The sequence below is a fragment of the Kryptolebias marmoratus genome, linkage group LG23 (assembly GCF_001649575.2).
Source record: "Kryptolebias marmoratus isolate JLee-2015 linkage group LG23, ASM164957v2, whole genome shotgun sequence".
NCBI classification, from domain to species: domain Eukaryota; kingdom Metazoa; phylum Chordata; class Actinopteri; order Cyprinodontiformes; family Rivulidae; genus Kryptolebias; species Kryptolebias marmoratus.
In genome coordinates this window covers 14,901,829-14,910,810 of record NC_051452.1, presented here as the reverse complement: position 1 = coordinate 14,910,810, position 8,982 = coordinate 14,901,829, and positions in this window count along the sequence as shown.

The window sequence follows — 8,982 nt, the reverse complement described above, 5'->3', positions numbered from 1 at the left end:
TATTTTACAGATGGAAGTAGTAAATTGGTAAATGTCCCTGTGAGGAATGGTTTAGTCCACTATCAGCTGTGACTATTTAAGGCTGTAATTATGTCTTGTGAGGGGTTCTTTTTGTTGTTGCCTGATGCTGGTAGGCTGGATGGTACAGCACCAGAATAAAACTTGTTCTGACTTCCACCTGACTCTGCATGGATCATCATTCTCTCTGTAAATCCAACCATGAAGGGCGGCCGGTTGACAGGCAAACAGAACCACCAGAAACACAAAGCAGACAGAACCACAGGGACAGAACCCACAGAACTGCGGAAGCACGAGGGCAAAACATCAGATACAGGTGAAAACAGATCTGCGAGAACCACCAAAAACACAACCAAGATTGGTGACAAGAAAAACCAAAACCTTAACTGGAAAAACCCAGAACAAAAACAATGAAAATATCCAGATCCTCACATCACTTTAACATGACAAATATTTCTATCTCCTTTAGTGAAATTTCTTCTAAAACTAAAAGAGCACAAACCTCCTCCAAGCCCATAGGGTCATTGATTCAAAATGTCTTTACATTTAAAACATTCCTTCCAAAGATCATTACACTCTAACAGTTGTATTCCTTAACTGTGAAAACCTAACCTGAGACCTTGGAATGACTTTGTATCATTAATAGTCCAAATGTTACTGAAGAGAAATGATGTAGCCTTGATGACAGATTTATCCGGATGTCTGTAATGGTAGAAAATGTGCCAAATCTGTGAGCACTCTACCAAATCAGGAGAGTTTCAGCTTGAGTTTAGTGTTTGTAGCTTTATTTATGATGTTGCTGAAGCAAACTTTTAAATATTCCTGCGTGTGGAAGCATTTTGGATCATCAGATTCGGATGTCTAGTTAAATTGTGACCAAACTTTGTTTTATGAAAATGTGTTGATGTAGTGTATTTTTTTTTTAATTCTAACTCTTCACTGTTAGATATATGCCAAAACTTGAAAATGTTATATCTCACAGTGGTGAGAAATCCATCAAATTCCAAAAAGTGTAAGATCTGGATCGTGATCCAAATCACCATGAAAATGGAATCACTTTCAACTCAACATTTTCTAAAAATTTAATCAAACTCTGTTAATTAGCTTTTAAGTAATCTTGCTAACAGACATATGGATGGACAGATGAACCAACCAGCCAGCCAACTGTACTGAAAGCATAACTTCTTAAGCAGAGCTACAGTAGCTGCTTGTTACTCCTTGGGATCATTTTCATTCCAAATTTATTCAAAAGTCGCATTTATTTAGCCAAATTCTGCATTTTAATTGTCTTTCTTTAATTGAGCAGTTTATAGTGGACAAAGCTAATAATAGCTAATAATAAGCTAGCTTCTTGTACACGTTAGCACTAATCTTCTCATGAGCCTCTCTGCTGCAGCGGCCATATTATTCAGATGTTTTAACTTCAGTTCAAAACCATTAAAGATTTAAAAAGTTTACTATATTTTTTCAAAAAATAATTTCCCCTATTTTAGCTTTTTAGCTACTGTTCTACTGCAGTTAGTTTTCAACCACTAGTTTGTTAATTGTACCTTTTCAACAGATTTGATGATTTTAGCTGTTAGCTATGGTTAGGCTACATTCAGCTTTTTTCTACTGTTTTGCAAGTTTTAGGTTTTATCTATGGTTTAGATATTTGTAACTTTTATCTACGGTTTTTCTTTTTTTAGCTTTTAGCTTTGATTATAAAAGTTGAAACTTTTTAGAAACAATTTTAGCTTTAAGCTTTGGTTTGGCTACAGTTAGCTTTCCACTGCTTTAGGTTTTCGCAACAGTTTTGCTGTCTTTAGCTTTAGCCACTATTTTGCTCGTTTTACCCGCTGTTTTGCTCGTTTTTCCTTTAATAATTCAGTTTAATCATTTATCAACAAACTGTAGCTGTCATTCAGAAGTCAGCATTCAGGCTGGATTTTCAAAGAACATGGAATTTGTCCAACTTCAGCTTGTTTTCCTAACATACTTAGTTTTTACTCACCATGCCTTCGCTTGCTGTGCTCATTTTTAAAAATAATTTTCATGTGCATAAAACTACCCTTTTAACAGAATGTATAGCACACTTTATTACACAACCCTAAAGATAAACAGATTTTAATGTGATGTACCTAAACTGTACACCACCATTTACTTCTGAGATTGTCACCAAAAGACACCACATGTATCTGTAACTAATCCATAGTTAGGTCAGTCTAACAGGACAACTAGTTTTATATGGTAAGACCTATGAATCAGATAATTAATGTCCTATAGCACAGGGGCATCGTTTTTTTGAAAATATCAGTAGTGCGGATGGGGCCTTATTGTGTAGAAATGTAAATGTTGAGGCATCTTTTAAATAATTAATAAAATAGTTTGAAGTTTAATATTTTTACATGTTGGCAGAGACTTAGCTTTATAGACTCAATAAATTATAACATTCCCCTGACAAAAAGATCAAGCTACAAAGATTACAAAGATCAGTCTTTTAAAAGTCAGGACTATCAAGACAGTTTGCTATTGGCCAGTGTTAAAAACTAGTTTTAAAGTTCACCAACATTAAACTGGGTTTTACTCTCCCCCTGGCAAGACAATATGTTAAAATGAAGTTACTTTAGTGCAAAATCTTTCCGAGCCTCTTGAAACTGACCTTAAGGGACACTTGCAATAAAGTCATCTTCAAACCATGGCTCAGCCTGAGCAGGGATGGATGTTTTTCTTTAGGTGGGATGTGCTGATGCTGGGAACAATAGGAGCTAAACGAGTTTCTATTTGGAGCTGAGCCAGCAGATAAATGATTCTAACTGTGTCCTGAGGGATTATCATCATTATTATGATGTATTAGATAAGCGCTCGATGTATACTGTAGAGTGTAACCTTGCCTTTCGCCCTGCTGGTAAGTTAAACTAATACCAAACTGCAGGCAGGAGATCCAAATTTGGTGTAGTGGGAGTTTGGAGACCCCCTTTTCAACCTGAATTCTTGCCCCCCTGACAGCAAACATCCATCCTCCTGAGCTGTAGGAGCAGGTACTGAAATACAGCTCCTGGTTTTGGAACAAATTCTCCATTCAGTCCAAAGAAAAAGATGAAATGTCCACACTAAATCATTTGAAATTGGCCTTGACAAGCAAAATTTACTGTCAAACAGCTTCCGTTCCCTTTATATGACATGAGATTAAAAGGTTAAGGCCAACAAGGGATTTTGTTTCCATTTTGCTTTTTGTGAAAGCTGACATTGGTAATTACATAGTCTGACAACAAAGCAGCTGTGATTTTCCCTGGCTGCTGTGAAGGATCTCCATTACTCAAAGTATTTTCCTCTGACCTCAGTCGATCGGAGAGGCTTGGCGTCCTGTAGGTCGTACCACAGTTATTAAATTAACTCCCCACATAGTAATCCAATCAACGTCAGCTCATTCATGACTGCACAGAGAAGCAAACGTGCTCAGCGAGGAGCTCTAAGAGCGAGGTCACGGCTGTGGAATTCAAACCTTCAGTCTTTGCCTTACAAGAACTCTTTTTGAGCTGTAGTTTCCCAGGTCTCTGGTCAGGACACGTCCACAAATTCTTGATCACTGGAGGATAGATGGAGATGCGCAAAAGACTAGTTGGAGACATAAAATTGTGAGAAACTATGTAACCTACCACCTGTAAACACACTCAACTGCCTTACAACACTTTTGTGTTCATGCCTAACTGCAAATCTGTTACATCTGTTTTTGTCACAATTTAGTCACAAAGAGTATTACATCTCTGAAGAGCCTGGCTGCTCCTGTCAAATCCAAGTTTTTTTTTTTTTTTTTTTTTTTTTTTTTTTACTTAGTTTTAATCATTTCAAATGCTTCTGTAAACTCCTGGTCATTATATTAGCCTTGAGTGTTTATTTGGGGAAACACTAACCCATTGAAACTCATTATAAAAGCATTTTTTGATCCCATATTTGTCATAGTATAAAATATAGTTTTCTTTTACCCATATCCCTCCACTTGTGATTTATAGATTAGCCCACAAGGTGGTGCGCCGCTTTCACATTAGAGGAAAACTGCAATGTCGCTCCATTTTTTTAACCAATAAACAACTAAGCTGAATTTTCTTTCGACTAGTTCTCAATTTGCACCAACCCAGAAAAGGTTGGTGCCGAGCCCGGTCTCTCATCTTATCCAACAAATTGTTCTAGTTCAGTCTGAAAGAGCAAATGCGTACTTGCGTTGTGCACGATCACTACCATTGTTGTTACTGTTATTCACTCTTTTTACCTTTATTGTCACTACTGTTGTCAATAACACTGCTTTCCATACTTTCATTTTGATAACTGCCATTCCAGACTTTATAGTTTGTATTGCAGTTGCACACCAACACAATTTGTTGCCTCCCTCACCTGGCCTTCGGGTCAAAATGGTCCAAAGTTACAAGGGCTTCTCTACCTCTTTCTATCTCTCTCTGTTTTGAGGGCTTCTGGAGGGTTAAGGGGCAAAAGGAGAGGGTTATGTCAGTCACTAGAAGTTACCTGCAACAGATGGCAAAATGATTTCAACCTCATAGTAACGGTGACGCAAAAGTCAAACCATGACCACCTCTAAGAGTGGCTTCTTGTTCAGAGAAGTAACTGCACGGCAAAACACCGTCTTCCAAAGAGCCACACATCTACCATGGCCGCAAAAATGGTGCTACTGATTTCATAATGATTTAAATACAAGTGATAGGTAGAAAAATGTTGTTGTCGAACCTCACCAAGACTCAGCTTGATAACAGCAATAGTTGTGAAAATACAGTCCTGTCCTTGTCTTTTTATTGCACCATCCTTTACCCCTTGCTACTTCAGCGGGGGAAGTATTGTACAGCAGGATAGCTCCCCATAAACCTGACTATCAGCTCACTTGGCCCATTCATTTTTACTCAATCTGTTCAGGATGTGGAGCAATTTAGATTGGGAACCCAGGCTTTGGGCCCTAATCCCTGGATCAGTCCATGGTAAATGACTTCCCATATCCAGGACTTACCCAGCCAGTCTGTTCGAAGTTTGTTTCTGCTTGTGCTTGTTTTTGTTCAATCTTGATCTCAGAAAGATTGTAGCTGAATGAATACAGACCAGGTAAAGCAGAATCTGCGTAAAGAGGACAGCATATTCATTCAGCGTATGCAGACTTTTCCCAGAGCTGGCCCCTTGCACAAACTGTCTCATGTATCCTCAGCTGAAGTCTCGCTATCTTTTTGGAAATGCGGAGTTCAGGTCTGCAGTTCATGGAAAATACGTCCCAAGGACGCGGAGTTGGTGTGACAATGATAACCCATGTGTCACTTGGAGATACTGGCGGCAGCTCTCCATTTAACTGCGGCTTTGCCTTCTGTCAGCGTCGCTGTCATGGCTAAACGCCTGTGACTGTCCAACTCATCGCCAAAGAGAGGTGTCATCCCAGAGATGTACGAGCCCCGTACACGTCCCTGTCTCTTTGCCGGTCCACTTGAGGTGCCAAAGTGGAATGACTGTGACGCATGCTTGTGTGTGTGTGTGTTCATTTCCTCACAAGTTTCTTCATGTGGCCGTCCTTCAAATAACTGCTGTGAGTTTTAGCTCATTGGAGAAATGCCATTAAAAAGAAGGTAATTTCGACCTGTTCTCACTTCTCTTCCTGGATTTATAACGACAGCTAGATTAACATGCGTGAGAGCCCAGAGGCAACGTTTTGGCTTCCTATCAAGGCTAGATTTTCACACCATAGTTGGCAGAATACAAATTGTACTACTGGGATACCAGCCCAGGTGTTAATGCTTCTCAGTCAGGTTATAGTCGTTTGATGAAACATTAACTTATTTTTAAAAAATAACCATGTATATAAAAATAAAAAGCAGCACAGATATCAGATTACAATTAAACTACCATTTCTTGAAAAAAAAAGCATACTCCCTGTTATACCAAACAAAAAAACTAACCTGTTAGTGTTCAACATATGTGAGGGAGATAAGTCTCAGCTGCTATCAGGCCGGATTTTAGCTCAATATCTGTAAAATGGACTGTTATAGCCATTTCTGTGTTTTGCTAAAGTCGACCATCTTGAGGTCTGAATCCAGGTATCTGCATATAATCAAACTGTGTTACTTGGTTTTGTTGTTTGCTTGTTTGCTTATTTGTTTGTTGTTGGGGTTTTTTCAGGATCGAGGATAGGGAAAGAGGATCTAGAAGTTCAAAAAGGAGAGAAATGTGGCTTCGGCCGATAGTGGGCAGACAGGTAAATGCCCAGTTGCCTTTTTTTTTGTTGGAGCAGATCAGTGTTGTGGGACCATTTTATGGTAGCTGGCAGGCGTAGACGCAAATTCAGTGAGACTGCAACTGAAGATTTGCGTTTTCTTGTAATGCTGAGTCAAGTTTGAGTTGCCAACTCGTTTCCAACAATTGCAGCCCAGTACGATACTATCTTTACTTCGGTCCAAATGGACCCACAGTTTTGATCTGCTCCTGCAAAGAAATAAAGAAACTCACAGCACACTTACCTGCCTGCCCTCTCTTCGTCTATGTTTCATTCTTCTCCTTTTAGGTCTCCTAGATCCTAGGTGAAAAAAGCCAAATTAATAAGTTTTGATTATTTGCAAATACCTGTGGAAAGATTCTGACCTCAAGATCCTGACACGATTTCTGGTGTTAGCCAAACGTGAGTACCCAGGAGGCGGACAGAACACGGGAGACAAGTCGTAAAACAATAAGATTTATTTAGGGCCAGGAAGGGGAACAGGATCTGAAAAGGAGGGTAGAATGATTAGTCCTTTGAGCTGCTAGAGGTTCAGAGACAGAGCTGACTACAGGTGTAGCGTGGAGGCTTACGACAGGTGGTAGGGTGCGGGCTCAGAGGTGCGGTTCCAGGAATCCCAGGTGAGTATTTACAAGGTGCAGGTAAGTAGTTTGCAGGTGGTGATCGGTCGTGGTTCCCAATTCCCGTCGGTGGATATTTACACGAATCTGGTGGTGTTTGCAGATCTTCAGCAGGTGCGCCGGATCAAGTAGTTCTCAGGTGGCAGGGTGTTGAGCAGAGACAGGATTACTGGTAGGTATACAGAAGACAGACACAGGTAAGTAACTTTCAGAATTTCTTAAACTTGGTTTTCTGGCTGAGACCGTTTACCCAAGGCACTCGATGCTTCAGCGATGAACTGCTCTCGGTGACTGCCTTAAGAACCCTGGAACTAGATAATGAGAACCTGCTGCAGTTGTGAGTAATTAGGAGGCTGGCCCATGAGAAGAACCGAGAGAGCAGAAACAGGTAAAAATGTCAGATTGCCAAAGATCCAAGTCTGATGATTTTCTCCTTTCGGTAACAATCCCCCTGCTTCCCTCCTTTATGAAATTGTACATATTGTAAATAATCACCTGGAATTTTTAGTCCTTGTGTCTGTTCCTGAGTCCATTATGACAGTTGATTAGTTTGGGAAGGGGTGGTGCCACATGTCTTTGTTGATTTCTTCCTGGGAAACCTGACCTTCTCTGGAGCAGGTTATGTTTCCAGCATCGGTTTCCACGCTGACAGACGTTCAATAAGAAACAAACTTTGTAAACTGAAAACCAAAAGTTGAATCTAATTCTTCCTGCTGAGACTCTGATACTGCATGGCCTCCCATCAGCATCCTGTGCCAGTTCCTACAGCCAAACCCGTGAGCACGGCGCTCAGTCCCGTTTCTGCTTTTAGCATTCCTTTGGCCTATAATGACTTCTGCCGAGGGACCTCGGTGACATTCTTTGTGGGATTTCAGCTGCCAAGCACAGCTCCGGTCTTATCTTTCGCTCGCACACAGCTGCTCGTGAAAAATGTCTGACCTTCAGATTAACATTCAACACCTTTGGATGTAAGCAAACAAAGCCGTGATTGCTCCTGTATACGGTGATAGCTGCATTCAGGAGAGCAGCTGGATGGTCCTCAGCCACAGACTTCAAACCGAGACACATGAGTCAACTCGTGGCAATGGCAGTGAGTTGGCGTTTGAATCTGAGGAACTATAGCAAAAGCAAATTTTTAAGAAAATATCACTGACTTGGCAGCAGAACTGCTTTGGGTGACATTCAGTTCTAATTATAGCCTACTTTCAGAAACGCAGCCTGAGAATAGAGTTATAAAGATGAAGCAATGCATGCAGTGTTCCCACCCCAGTACTACTTTGTTGTCACCAGGCTTTTCCCTTAAAGAAACTGACAACGCAGTGAAAACAGCACAGTACAGCTCCTGATTGATTCTGCTTTAGAGAAACAAACACAGAGGAAGTTGCTTTGAGTAAAATGGATACCTCACAGAGATCCAATTAGACCAGCGGTATAATACATGGAGATCAATGCTGACAAAGCACATTAGAGACTGGGGTATTTTTAGATTTGTTTACCCTTTGAGTAACTCTATCCTGGTTAGTCTTTGTATTTGTTTTTTTAAGAATTTGGTTCATATCTACTCTTATCATTTGCAGAGCTTCTGTATTACATAGTGTTTCCCCTGCTGATTCAGCTGATAATTCTCCATCACATTATTACTCTATACTGTCAGCTTATTTTCACTCTGGAACTGGATCATTTTAAAGCAGATTACTATGGGTATTTTTTTCTACTTAATTCCTTAAAGGAATGAATATTGCATGCCAAAGTCGATCTGTTAGCCCTATGACTATATGTTAAGGATTACCCTCAGCTACTACCACACCAAGGTTTAGCTCAATATCTGTGAAATTCACTGGGTTAAAGCCATTTTTGTGTAGGCTAAGGTTGATTAGCTGTGGCCGCCATCTTAAATTAGGTTGACTTCAAAACTTAATTAGTTGTAGATGTACAGCCTATAATTACTTTCTGAGAGTTCCATTGAAATCTGTTCAGTGGTTTGTAAGATATTTTGCTAACAGACAATAAGGGTTATGTCCAATAGTTAATGCTAAGGTTTTAGGCAAAGATATTGTGCAATGTGTTGCACCTGATGTATGTGTTGGAGATGATGCTCAACTACTA